Here is a 15,625-nt window from a genome sequence, read left to right on the forward strand (position 1 = left end):
TTCCCAAAGGGAGAGAATAACCTACCCATGCCATCTTAGCTCCAGTTCATCAGATACAAGTTACATAAAAGACATTCTTAATTAGGAAGTAAAAACATTTATCTAAGCAAATGCTAACAAGAAATCAAAGTTTTAGATCTGTATGTTTCAATATTTAGCTCTCTCACTAAATCTCTCTGTCTCTGCCTCTGTCACCTCTCTCTGTGTCTTTCTCTCAATGCCAACTTGGTCAACCTTATACTGAATGCCACAAAAAAACAATAGGCATTCATTACATGCCTAATATGCATTAGACACTGGTACAAGTGCAAAAAATGAAATAGTTTCTGCTGACAAAGAGCTTACCTTATGAAGTACTCATTACATAGTGAATTATGTTATAGGAAGACTAGTGTAATGATTTTTTTCTTTAAAAAAGTTTATTACTTTTATTTGTTATTTATTTAACAAGTCTTATTTCATATTCTGAAATTTCATTGAAGTTAACTTCAATTAGTTAATTTCAGTTCATTTTAGTTGACTATCTAGGGTTTTTTAAGTCTGATATCATTTCAATGGGAAAAATAATAATTTTGTTTCTTCACTATTTATGCTTGTTAACATAATTTCCTTTTCTTATCTTATTGTTATGTCCAGAATGTCTGGTACCATGTCAAATAGAGATGGTCATAATAGACTATCCTTGTTTCATTCCTGATTTTATTGGAAACAATATTAACTTATTTCACTTAAGTATTAAGCTAGCTCTTAGTTTTAGACATATTGCCTTCATTATTTTAAGAAAAGAGCCATTTGCTCCTATATTTCATAGTGTTTAAAAAAAACTAGAAATGGTGGTTGTATTTTGTCAAAAGCTTTTTGGGCATCTTTTAATATATTCATGTGGTTTATTAAAATTTTAATTTTCCTAATATTAAACCAAACCTATATATTAGTAGTATAAATACAGCCTGGTGGTTATATATAATCCTTGTGATAAGTTGGTTTAGAACATTCTTTTACTATTTTCACAAATAGTTTATGTGATATTTTAAAAATTCTTTGTATAATTGATAGAAAATACTAATGAATCCATTTGGTCCTGAATGCTTTTCCTTTCAGAGTTCTTTTATGACTTGTGTAGTTTCTTCCTTTTAGATTCAATTAAATTCTTTATTTTGTTCTATTAACTTGGGTATTTTATGTTATTGCAAAGATTCATTTGTTTCATTTTTCCATTTTATTGGCATATAATTAGGCCAAATTATTTCTGATATAATCCTTTATTTCATCTTCATTTGTTATGAATTCTCTGTTCTAATTTTTAATACCAGTAATTGGTAATTTGGTTTTCCTTTTTTTAACTAATAAGTTATCTATTTTTATAATTTTGCTAGTTTTACTTAATTTAATGAATTTTTTGTTTTCAAATTTGTTAATCCCTTTCTTGATTTTTAGTATTACTCTTTTGGAGTTTTTAAATTTTGGTTTTGTATATTTTTTAGTTGTGTGCCAAATTTGTTTATCTTTTTTCCCTCCTTTTTTTTGTTAATGAAAGTGTTTACACATATAAAATTTTTCCTAAGGACTTTTTTGGGCAATATCCTAAAATTTTAGATAAGTTGTCTCATTATTAATTATTTATATGATTTATTCTTTGACTCACCAATTCCTTAAGAATACATTATTTATTTTCCAAGTGATTCTTTATACTTTTTTTGAGTTGCTTTTTATTTAATATAATTGTATTGTATTATGATCAGTAATGGGTATATATAATATTTCTATTCTTCTGCATTTGTTCTGAAGATTTTATAACCTAATATATAATTAATTTTTATAAAGGCCCATTATAGAGCTGAGATAAAAGATTTTTTAAATGTTTGTTTTTTTAATTAATGTCATTTATTTCTAGGTATCCAAGTCCCTCCCTCCTCTCACCACACCATATAAGGCATCATCTGGCAAACAGATATATATATATATATATAGATAATGTCTTTCATGTTTCCATTTTTCAGTTAATTCTCTGGAGGTGAACATTCACAAGTGATTCTTCAAATATTAAATCTGTGTTTGTATGTAATGTTCTCTCGGTTCTGTATATTTTACTCTATTACCTTATAGTTCTTTCCAAGTTAAAAAAATTAATCTGCTCATTGTTTATGATAAGTAATCATATGCTATAATTTGTTTATTCATTCCCCAATTTGGTGGACGTTTCTTCAATTTACCACCATAAAGACAACTACTTTAAATACTTTGGAACACATAGGTTCTTTTCCATTTCCCCTGATGTCCTTTGGAAACAAACCCAACAATAATATTGCTGGGGCACAGGGCATATACAGTTTTATAGCTCTTTGAGCAGGATTTCAAATTGCTCTCCAAATGATCCAATCAATTTACAGTTCCACCTGCCTCACTTTTAGTGTCCTCACTTTTCCAAATCCCCTCCAACATTTGACATTTTAGCTAATCTGATGATAAGATGACAACTCAGAATTGTTTGCATTTGGATTTACCTAACAGTAGTGATTTAGGGTATTTTTTTCATTTGTCTACATATGACCTTGACTTCTTCATCTGAAAACAAACTGTTCATATCTTTTGCCTATGTATCAATTAGGGGAAGGCTCTTATTTCCAAAAATTTGACAAAGTTCTCTTTATATTTTAAATATGAGGCCTCTATCTGAGAAACTATCTCTGAAAATTTCCCCTCCAATTTTCTGCTTCCCTTCTAAACTTGGAAACATTTATTTTATTTATATAAAACCTTTTCAACTTAATGTACTCAAAATAATCTATTTTGTATCTCATAATGCTTTCCACCTCTTGATGACTCATGAATTTCTTTCCTATCCATAAATCTGACAGATATGTTCTCTGTTCTAATTTATTTATAATATCTTCTTTTATGTCTAAATCATGTATCTATTTTGATCTTATCTTAGTAAAAGGTGTAAGGTATTGGTCTATACCTAGTGAGATATATGTATATTATTTATTATTCCCATTCAATAATTGCAGAAAGTTTATCATATCTAACTTTTCTAAAATTCAATCCAGGACATTAACTTCTTATTCATTTTTTGGTTAGATTTTGTAAGGCTGAAAGGGGGTATATCAAAGTACCTCATTGTTATAGTTTATTTCTACTTGTAATCATGTTGTTCTGCTTCTAAGGATTTAGATGTTATGTGATTTCATGCACATATGTTAAATACTCAAATTCCTTATCTTTTAACAGAATGCAGTTTTCCTGTTTATTTTTTCTGTCTATTTTTGCTATTGCCTTATCTGAATCAAATTGCTACCCTTGTTTTTTTTTTTTTTGCGCGTGTGTGTATTCAGTCAAGATGTAATATATTTTTGTTCTAGACTCTTATTTTAATTCTTTGTGAGGTTTTATTTTTCAAGCATGTTCCTTGCAAAAAAAAATACATATTGTTGCATTTTTATTTCTAATCCGTTCTGCCACCCTCTTCCATTTAATGAGTGAGTGCATCCTGTTCACAGTCAGAGTAATGGTAGTTAATTGTGTATTTCCCTCCATCCCATTATCCTATACTTTTTATTCTTTTTACTCCTAGATCCTTCTTTATTCTTACCTTTTCATCTTTTCTTCATTATACCCTCTCTAGAATCATCAGAAAGGAAAAAAAAAACTGTTTAAGAAAAAAAGTCTAAACATTTTCATGCTGCTTAAAACAAACAAACAAACAAAAAAACCCTCTTACCTTCTCTCTTAGAATCAATGCTAAGTATCATGTCCAAGGCAGAAGAGACATAAAGGCTAGGCAATTGGGGTTATGTGACTCATCCAGGGTCAAATAGCTAGGAAGTATCTGAGGCCATATTTGAACTCAAGACTTTCCATATCCAGGCCTAATTCTCTATCCACTGAACCCCCAAGTGCTGCTGCTTTTATAGAGGAAAAAAAGGTGTTGAGGTTGGGGGGTGTGACATAGATGATTGTGGAAGAAAATAATATATCTACTTAGTAAGGGAAATAAAAATGAAAAGTACCTGTACCTTCCTTCTGCATGAGGAAAAGGTCTTACTTAAATCTCTTCCACATGAAAAGAGACAACCTCCAGATTAAATTAGAATTTGAAAAAAAGCCTCTCTTCACTCTCTATTCTCTTCCCTAGAAAAGGGTCTTAGCTAAGTATAGTCACAGAAGGAGAGAGGTACTTTGCTGTCTTTAGTGAAGGAAAAAAACAGAGATCAAAAAAAGAGGTTCAGGGCAGATAGGTGGATAAAGAGCCAGGACTGAAGTTGGGAGGTCCTAGGTTCAAATTTGACCTCAGACACTTTCTAGACATGTGACCCTGGGCAAGTCCCTTAACCTCATTGCCTAGCCATTTCCTCTCTTCTGCATAGGGATCAAATACTTAGTATTCATTCAAAGATAGAACATAAGGGTAAAAGGGGAAAAAAAGATCTAACAGTCTAGCACTCAAAGAAAGAATGACTAAAGAAAAACAACTTGATTTCATCTTCAGAGTAGGGGAGACTAGAACTCAATTCCTAGACTTAAAGCAACAAAAATGAGAAAACAACTACCAAAAAAAAAAAAAGAACTTTTATGATGCTGGAGTCGACTATGATATAAACCCAGAAAAGGAGAACAACTCAAAAACAGCTACAATCAAAACCTCAAAGAAAAAAATACCTTGTCCACAAAACCAATTAGAATTGCTAGAAGAAATGATATTAAAAAAAGATATAAAAGAAAGCTATATATTGAGAAAATACAGGAAAATGTAAGGTATATCATATTTTTAAGTGATCTAGAAAACAGATCAAAGAGAGACAACAGAATTTTTGTATTAAACTCTGGATTCTAAAAAATACAGCAACTACAACTACAAAGTCACAGCCTCCCAGTTAAGACTGCCTTAGAGTGATTAGTTTTAATTCTTTAAGTTTTACTTTCCATACTCCTTAGGGAATCTTATGTAAATGAATGAGTAGGGACACAAATATTCATTGCCCATTCAAGTTCATTGTCTTGCTGGTCTCTTCATATGAAAGTCAATGATTTTATGGTAATTCGAGTGGAAGCTAGGGGTGGTAGTAGAATAGAATGTCTATTTTGCATCTTTTGGATTTCCTCTTTATATTTGAATGTTTATGTTTGGTACTGAAGTTTCACTGGAGCATCCCCTCACCTTTTGGTTTAAGAGCCTCATCTGTTTTTTTTAAAGCACCGACCATTAGAATTTCTCCAACTAGAATAGTTTTTAGTCCTTTAAAGAGGGGTGAGTGCTGTGAGAAATGCCCTCAGGTACCTGTGGAGAGGGGGAGGGGAGCACCCTGCCCCACATCCCTCTGGCTTTCTAGTAAGGAACTCTGGCAAACTCTGCTGGGGCAACTGCATACATGCTCAGAGAGGGATCTGAGTGCCCCTGTGGCATACATGCCATAGGTTCGCCCCCAAAGAACAAGAGTATTTATTTTTTCTTCTTTATTACTGCCCTTAATGGTTCCATCTATTAACTATTTTGCCTTCCCTTACAAAAAGTCTTTGTCTAATATTTCCTCTTGTCGTGAAGGGGGCCTTAAATTCTTGAAGATCCTGACAAAGTGCTAGCTCTAACTTATACAGAACAAGCTAGAGATATGGAAAGTCATAGTGGAAAAATACTACGTTTTTGGATATACTGCTGCCTACCAACTGTGTGATTTTTAGCAAGTCAATTCACCTCTCTAGGCCTTGAATCTACCTGTAAAATGATGTTGAACTGAATGACCTTTAACATGTCTTCTAAAGTTAAATCCAATTGAACCCTCTTCAAAAAGGCAATCTACACTCATTATTTTTACTTCATTCATCACTTATTTTTTCAATTCCTTGTAATGTAATCTGGTTTCCAATCTTTTCAATCCATCTGAAACTGTTTTCTCCAGTGTTATTGAGGACCTCTTAACTGCTAAATCCAAAGGAATTTTCTCAGTCCTCTTGGATCTCTCTTCAGTTTTTGACATTATTGAATAGTCCCTCACATTGGATATGCTCTTGTTCCTTGATTTTTGGGACATTCTTCTCTCCTGGTTCTCCTCCTAGTAGTATGACCATTCCTTTTCAGTTCATTTATCCCTTTGCTACTCTCTAACCAAGAGTGTCACTAAAGGATCAATCCTGTAACCTGTTCTCTTCTTTCATTATACCTTATTCCTTGATGATCTCATCAAATCTCACAAGTTCAATCATTTCTATACATATGATTCCTAGGTCTATGTATGCTTAATATTAATCTCTCTTCTCAACTCCAATCCTCCTTTACTAGTTATTAGAAATCTCTGCTTAGAAACACCATTGGCATCCCAAATACAAGCTATCAAAAAATAACTCATTCTCCTTCCTAAACCTCGTTCTCCTTTTTACTTCTGTGATTTGATAGAGGGCTCCAATATGCCTATAGTCACCCAGCAATACAATGTCTGAATCAGTCAACAAGTACTTATTAAGCATCTAGCAGGTGACAGTTGCTGTATTAAGTGATAGAGATACAAGGACAAAAATGAAACTGCCCTTCATAGAACTTGTTGTTGCTCAGTCTTCTTTTTGGAAGAGGACCAATGACATCACAGGGTGATGTCTTGACTTGTACATGAATTAAACTTAAGCAAGGCAGAGTTGTGCAAAGTCCTTGGCCTCCTTTCTTCCAGAGTCATTGGAGTCAAGTAGCAGGACAAAAGTCAGGAGAACTGGTGATGGCCTGGGATGAAGTAGGTAATCTTGGCATCTCTGATGTCTGACTGAGCTTTCAGCATTCCACAACACCTGCTTCAGCTTCCTTCATGGCGTCTGGAACAGATTTTTCTCATCCACTCATTCTGCCAGGGGATGGGGGAAGGTCTTTACATGCTTGAGGTAGACATCTCCCTGACTCACCTTCAACCCGGTGTGGCAGATACACATGCTACAACTTTTTGGAGCCACAGTTGACAATTTAGTGCCAAACTGATATCAAAGGTAGATAAGCAGCCCAAGAAAGGGCTTGGCAAGCCCTCACACCAGAGTTGCTAATCTTCCCTGAACACCTCATACACCCTTCATGTATACACCCTTCCTCTACTAGAGGAAATGGCAAGTGCACAGATAAGCATATGCAAAATACATTCCAAATAGATTCAGGATCATTTAGAGGAGGAGATACAGTGGAAGTTTGAGGGAGAGGAGAACAGGCTTCTAGAAAGTAACACTCCAAGCTGAGCTTTGAAAGACACTTGAGATTCTAGGAATCAGAGGTAAATATGGAGTACATTCCAGGAACAAGAGCCAATCTGTGCAAAAACAGAGAAGAGAAATAGAAGATTATCTATGTGGAATATCTGGAAACATAGTTTCAGTAGATCACAGAACATGCAAATTGGAGTGATAAATAATAAAGCTAGAAAGGAGATTGAAGCTAGGTTGTAAAGAGCTTTAAAAACTGAACAGAGTTTGTTTTTGATGCTAGAGATAATTTGGAACCACTGGAATTCATTGAGTAGTGTAGTGACATGATCAGACCTGAGCTTTAAGCAAATAACCTTGGTAGTTATGTGGAAGATAGATTGAAGAGAGGAAATACCTGAGTCAGAGACCAGTTTAGGAAATTCTTACAATAATTCAGGTGTGAAGTGAGGAGGATCTGAGCTAGTAGTGGTGACTATATGAGTAAAAAGAAGAGAACAGATATAAGAGATGCCATAGAGGTAGAAATGATAAGACTTGGCCACAAATTGACTATGAGGAATAAAGGAGATTAAGAAGTCAAGGATAATACTGGATTTCTGAATCTGGGAATGCCTCTGACAAGAATGGGGAAGTTCAGAAAAGGAATTTGTTTGGGGGGAAAGAGTGAGATCTGTCTTGAATATGTTGAGTTATAAGATATATCTGACTTTAGGATGTCAATTCTTAATCATGCACTAGGTGGTTGATAATTTTGGATGGGGGCTGCATATATAATTCTGTAGTCATCTGCATAGAGATGATAATTGAGCTCCTGGAGCAGAGAGACTAGTTTAGGATGCTATTTAAATAATACAATTGTTAGGTGCTGGGACCTTCTGAAATTACTAATAGAGAGCATAGATAGAGAATCAAAATCAAAGCAGAATGTTGGTATACATCCACATTTACTGAGTAAGGTGACTGAGAACAAGCAGTCTGACAGGTTAGGAGAACCAAAAGAGAATTATCCGGGGGAATCAGAGAAGTGGGGATATCCAGGGGAATGTGGTGTTTAACATTGTTTATATGTTGTGGAAAGGTCAAGAAGGATAAGGATAGAGAAAAGACCATCAGATTTGACAATTATTGAACACTGTAACTTTGAAGAGAGCAGTTTCACTTGAGTGATAAAATCAGAAGCCATATTGAAAGTAAATGAAATGAGATGAAGTAGAGATAATGAGGGTAGACAGATTTTTGTATAGATTTTCTATGAAAAGGAGAACAAATCTAGGATGATGACTTCAGGAAGTGGGAGGGTCTAGTGAGTTTTTTTACAGAATAAGTTTAAGAAGAATGAGATACTAGGAAAGAAAAAATAATAGGTTATGATTAGACAAAGGAATCTTTGACATCTTGATCATGAATGGGGAACGGTGGTATGTGATGGGAGATCAACAATGTGAAAATCCTTATGTGTGGATAAAGCTGATAGAGGAGCAGATCATAGAAATGGAGGAATTGGGAGGTCAGGATTGGAAGAATATTGACAAATATATTGAAATTCCCTACTATAGTGATTATCTTCAACTCTTCCTCCTCTCCCACTTCCCAGATCTAGTCAGTTGCTATGTATTGTCTATTTGACCATCATAATATATCTTATATACATGCCTTCCCTTTACTTGAATAGCTACCACCTTAATTCAGGTTCTTATTATTGTAACTTGTTATTTCACTGTCTTCCCTTGCCCATTGAGAAGGCAAAACATATGTTGCCCATTATTTTATTGTCTTCCTAACTGGCTTCTCCGCTTCTAGTTTCTTCCCTCTCCAATTCATTTTCCACATATATGCTAAAATAATCTTCTTCACGTGTGGGTCCCATGTCTGAAGAATTTTCATTGGCTCTCTAGTGACTGTACAATAAAAGAGTGTGAGGAGGTGGCCAAAAGAGGAGGAATTCAAGTGAAACAGCTAGGAATTGCCTGAAATAGTATTTTTGGAAGAGCCAGTCACTAATCAGGGTGAGTGGGGCCCCAGATTAGAACTGTGATCTACTGAGACTTCCCTACTCCAGATATTCTTTTGTGGCTATGACTATGGCAGGTTTGCCCTATCTCCTATTCCTGCTGTGGGTTATTAGTCTCTATAGACTGGGAGACTCCACCGAGAAAAATACATCCCTGGCAAAATTGAGACTAATACACTGCTGGTGGAATTGTGAATTGGTCCAACCATTCTGGAGGGCAATTTGGAACCACACACAAAGAGCTTTAAATGACTGCCTGCCTTTTGACCCAGCCATACCACTGCTGGGTTTGTACCCCAAAGAGATAATAAGGAAAAAGACATACAAAAATATAGCCACACTCTTTGTGGTGGCAAAAAATTGGAAAATGAGAGGATGTCCATTGATTGGGGAATGGTTGAATAAATTGTGGTATATGTTGGTAATGGAATATTATTTTGCTGAAAGGAATAATGAACTGGAGGAATTTCATGTGAACTGGAATGACCTCCAGGAACTGATGCAGAGCAAAAGGAGCAGAACCAGAAGAACATTGTACACAGAGAATGATACACTTTAGTACAATTGAACTTAATGGACTTCTCTACTAGCAGTAGTGCAATGATCCAGGACAGTTCTGAGGGACTTATGAGAAAGAACACTACCCACATCCAGAGAAAGAACTGTGGAACCAGAAATGCATTAGAAAAATATATGCTCACTCATGTAGTGCTATAGGGATCTGACTAGGGTTTTGATATTAAAGGATCAGTCTACTACAAATATGAATTACATAGAAATATGTTTTGAACAATGATACATGTATAACCCAGTGGAACTGCTTGTCAGCTTTGTGAGAGGGGAAGAGGGCGGGGGGAGGAGGGATTATAAATAATGTAACCATGGGAAAATATTCTAAATAAAAATTAAACAATTAAAAACATTAAAAAAATATATTCCATCTAGTTCTTTATGAAGTTCTCCATTTTCTCTTTTCAGCAATCAAGAGTCTTCAGTTGCTTTTTCTTCAGTTAAGTTCAAACCCCATCACTGTCACCAAAAAGGATGTTCATTTCTCTTCTATATTAATCAGTAGGAGTGAGATGAGTATGACCTTGAGATTGAGGCTAAGATAACTGCTTGACCTGAATATGAATTTCTGCCACAGAAAAATATTTCTCATAATGCATACTAGCTCCATATTGTCACTGGGTGGAGAAATAGAGCATAACACTCTCTGTAACTGAAAGATGGGCAAAGGAAGACTGTCCATAGCTATGAGAATTGAAGATTAATGTAAAGAAGAACCAATTGATTTAAATTCATCACACCATTTGAAAACTTGCTGTTGGATAAAAAGAGGCATATAGTAATATTCTTTGATTACTTATCCATTGGCTTTTGGTCATGTACCAGGTATGCATTAACACTTTTGGAATGTCATATATCTATGTTAGTTCTGAGTTTTTTAAAATATCAAGTCCATATTAAAAATGTTTCATTCCAATATTTTTCATAATATATTTGGAATTAATTTTAATACCACCAGTATTTTTCATGTTAAGATGACAACTCTTTTACACACATAGAATTTTAGAGCAGAAATATTTCTTAGAAAATACCTGGTCTAAAATCTATCCCTAACAACTGAGGAAACTAGGAGCCCCTAGGTAGCTAAGTGGACTGAGAGCCAGGCCCATAAATGGGAAGTCCTGGATCCAAATCTCAGATACTTCCTAGATGTGTGAATGTGTGAACCAGGGTATGTCTCTTAACCCTTATTGACTAGCTGTTATTACTCATCTGCTTTGCAACTAAAACTTATTATTAATTCCAAGACAGAAGGTAAGAGTTAAATTTTTTTTTTTTTATTGAAGACACTGAGACCCAGCGAGAGAGAGAGGAAAAGTGCTTTGGTTAAGGCCCTATAGTTAATTCTAGTCAGAATTAGGGCTAGAAGCAGATTTTCTGACTTTCTGACTCCCTATTAATTATTTTTCCACTTATACAGACTGCCACTTTTATAAGACATTTAGAGATTCTGTGTGAAAGATAACCCTGTGAAGCTTTAGTATACAATAATTCACAACTGGTTTTAAATGCAAAACAAACAGAAAGCTCAAAAAACCCTCCTCCTTTTTTGTCCCAATTTAGGGAGAAAATAAACTTTAGACAAACCATTAAAGACTTAAGATCAATGCAATGACTTATCATGACTTTAAGAGACAGATGAAGGATCCTGCCCACACCTTGGCAGACAGGTAATGAAAGAAAAGTATAGAATGAGACACACACTTTCAAACACAACAAATCTGTGAATTTGTTTGTTTAACTACTTATTTGTTAAACAGGGAAAAACTTTTGCTGGGATGGAGAGGATATTTTTCTTTGGGGGAGGGTATTGGATAATGACAGAGATGCAAAAAGAAAGAGGAAAAAAAGAAAGAAGAGTGTCAATGAAGCATTAACACATGTAGCCCAGGCTTCTCTGAGCCTGCCTAGTTTTGACCTGGAGCTGGCTTTGAAAATGGCCTTTAAGCATGTCCAGTTTGTCCAAAATTGAGCCTGTTCAAAGGTTCTATAAGATTGGTTCCATGATAAGATTGGACATGCTTAAAGAAGCCTGGGCTACATATTGTACCTGGCACAGAGTGAGTACTTAAATGTTTGTTAATTGAATAATTGAAAAACACCCCAAAGAGAGCAGAAGAAAGTCCCAAAAGGGGATACAGACAAGGAAGTTTTGTTACTATTGTGTTAAATTTAATGCTTAAATTGTGCTGGACCTATGACTTCATTAGGATAGGAAGCTGTCAATGAGGAGCCCATATCCAGCGCAGATCACACCTTCTCTGCCACTTAGTATAGAATTACCTAGGTTGAATGACTTGCTTAGAGTCACACAGCCAAGCATGTGCCATAAATGATACTTGAACTCAGGCCTTACTGGCTCTTCCTGGCAACCTCATATTCATTATGTGGTTCCCAATATTTTTGATTCTGTGATTTCCTTTCAACAACAAAAAAAGTGTGGTGAATCCCCAGGGTAATTTAATATGCTACACATAATATTATCTTAAACATTTTTTATTTTCAATTTCAAATTCTTTTCATCCTACCTCCTCTTCCCCTATTCATTGAAAGGGCAAGAAAAACAAAACTTATTACAAATATGCATTATGTATAAATATATAAATATATATGTATTTAAGCAAAACATTAGCCATGTCATTATTAGCCATGCCAAAAAAAAAAAAAGAAAAAAAAAGAAACTGTACTTTGAACTGTGTCCATAATTTCTCCATTTGGAGGTAGACAGCAGGTCTTTTGGAATTATGGTTGGTTATTGTGTTGATTAGAGCTCCTAAATCTTTCAATGTTACTTCTACAATATTGCTGTTTCTTCATAATTTGTTCCCCAGGGCTAGCTTCCTTCACTCTGTACTAGTTCATATAAGTCTTCATAGGCTTTTCTGAAACCCTTTCCTTCATCATTTCTTACAGGACAATAATATTCCATTACATTCATATACCCTAGTTTGTTCAGCCATTCCCTAATAGATGGGTACTCTCTCTGTTCCAAGTTCTTTGCCATCATTAAAAGAGCTGCTCTAACCCAGTGGAATTGCTTGTCAGCTTGTCAGCTCTAACCCAGTGGAATTGCTTGTCAGGGAGTGGGGAGAGAAGAGGAGAGGAAAAGAAAACATGGAAAAATATTTTAAATATTTAAAAATATTTAAAAAAATAAACATTAAATGAAGAAATTTTTTGAAAAGAGCTGCTCTAAATAATTTTGCACATATAGGACCCAATATTTTTGTGCATATGGGTCCTCATTCTTTTAGATTAATTTATTAAGTGTTTTTCAATAATTATAGCAATAAAGTTTGCCTTCAAAAACTCCAAATACATAAAGTTTCAAACCTGCACATCCTTCTTGTCACAGAAGATACATTGTAACTTAATTGGTCAATTATTTATTACATAAAGTGCCATTATAGAATTTTTTAGTGTGAACCTCTTAGACCATCATTATGAATGAACTACTAAACTGGAACTCCTGCCTCTGGAATTTCATATTCACTTTAAAAAACACTACAGCATAGTGTATATAATAGAGCTTCATGGTTTTATGGGCAATACTTTTTTTTCTATTGCCCTTAGGATAATGAATTGTTGAGTTCATGGGTCAAATTCATAATAAAAATTTTTTAATGAAAATAAAAAATCTATGACTTAGGATGGCCTTTAGAAAGACAGCCTATTTCCATGCAGTGGTTCCCAAGGATTTTCTTTGAAGGATTCTTTGGGGTAATAAACTCAGGAAAACCATTGTCCTTTCCTCCCCTTTCATTGTCACCTCCCACATTAATCTGATTTAGCTTCATTTTCTTAAGCTTGTATTATTAGATTTGTTTCTAGTTCTCTCAAGTTCTTGGCTAGTTCATGTCATTACAGCTTGGTGTTGATGAAGACAGTGTCATGGGTTGGACTCATCTGTGGCCAAGGGAGCTAGAGTTTTGCAGTCAACTAACCTATATATGCCAAAGTTTGCTGCTAGTCATTCTGTACTAATTCTTATATTGGGGTCCTGGAGTAGAAAAGCCTTAATTCCTGTATATTAGGGAAAATTACTGTATATTCCTGCATCTAGGAATGGGTCAGAGATTCCATCCAGTTTACTGCTTTTTGCATTTTTTTTTTGTCCATAGAAATCCCAAACAATATCTTCTTCTTCTTCTTCTTCTTTTTTTTAACAAACAGAATTTGGTTCTGAAACAAAGGGGACGAGAGTTCTTTTTCCTGTGTAAGTGTTCCCCTTTATATACAGATGGACCACTTCTTAATTAGCTATCTACCAATTAGAGATATCTTGAGATGTCCAAAGGCTGAATACTGAGCTCCTAAAACTCAATCATTGAGCTGCTTGACCAAGTTTTGGAGTCGCTGATCATTAGAGAGGACCATTGACCTATGTTACTTTACTGGTTATGATGCTGGCCCAACCAATGAACTGATAAAATTAATAAACTGATATTTCTTTCCCAAAATCAGTCTCTTGAAATAATTTTAGTTGTAACTTATCTAACTCCCATCCATCTTTTGTGATCCACATCAAATCTTGCCTCATCTATGAAGGTTTCTTCCCTGGCTACTCAGTCTATGTTTCTCCTCTTCCATGTTCCTTTAGCTGTTATAGTCTGGACAAGACAAAAACTAACTGATTATAGATTACATACTATCTTAATTATTCTCTTATTGGTGAATATGTTAATCTCATTTCCTCAATCAGATAGCAACTTCCTTGGGAGCAAGAAACAAATCTTACATCATGATATTTCTCCTCTAATGACATACTTCTTTGTCATAAACTTCACATGCAGAAGGACAAATGAAGAAAGCACAGTGAAGTATTCCAGTACATTAAAGAATGAGATTACATAGAAAGAATCACTAAATGCTAAGTAAAATAACATCAGATTTGCTAGAAACAGAAAATATGCCTCTGTGAGTCTTGGGATGAAGAGGTTCCAACATATGTTTATGTGAGCAGGGTTTTATAGGGAGAGGAACTGGGGCAGGATGGCTCTAGGTCCAGAAGGAAGCCAAAGATGAAGGAATACAGACTCCTTCAACCTCAGTAGCTCCCAGAACTAGGTCTCCAGCCGAATCAGCAGTCTGCCCAGGAGAACAGAGGACTATCTCTGGATTTTCCTAAAGCATAGCTTTAACCACATCACTCCCCTTACTCAATAAATTCCAGGGGTTTCCTTTTATCTCTAGGGCCAAGTATAAATTCCTTGGTTTGACATTTAAAGCTCTTTTCAACCTGACTCCAACGGACATTTCCAGTCATATTTTGTTTCCCTTTATGAACTCTGTGGTCCAGCCAAACAGGTCTTCTTGCCTATAGAGGATACTGCACCTTCTCCCTTTGTGTTTTTTCAGTAGATATTCCCTGAGCCCTTCCTCCTTCCCTCCTAAAATCTGCCTCTTACAGTCTCTAATTTCCTTCAAAGCTCAGCTTATTTTTAAAAAAACTCTTACCTTCCATCTTATAATCAATTCTGTGTATTAGTTCCAAGGTAGAAAAGAAGTAAGAGTTAGGCAATGGGGTTGCCCAAGTCACATAGCTAGGAAGGATCTGAGGCCAAATTTGAACCGAGGGCCCTCTATCTCTAGGCCTGGCTCTCTATCCACTGAGTTACCTAGTTGTCCTAATTCAATTCTGATGCAAACAACGAAGATGGAATGCAGAAAAATTTATTCTAAAACCCCACCCCAACAACCCTTAATTCAAAATTTAGTTTTAGTGCCATCTTCTATGTGAAACCTTTTTTGATTTCCTACCCCACTAACTTCAAAGATCAGCATGTGTCACCTTCTAAATCTATCAAATCTATCCTTTTCTGGTCCACCCCCCAGTTACTAGTGACTCCCTTCATACATTTCTTCATATTT

Source organism: Gracilinanus agilis, chromosome 1 (genome assembly GCF_016433145.1).
Source record: "Gracilinanus agilis isolate LMUSP501 chromosome 1, AgileGrace, whole genome shotgun sequence".
In the NCBI taxonomy this organism is placed as follows: domain Eukaryota; kingdom Metazoa; phylum Chordata; class Mammalia; order Didelphimorphia; family Didelphidae; genus Gracilinanus; species Gracilinanus agilis.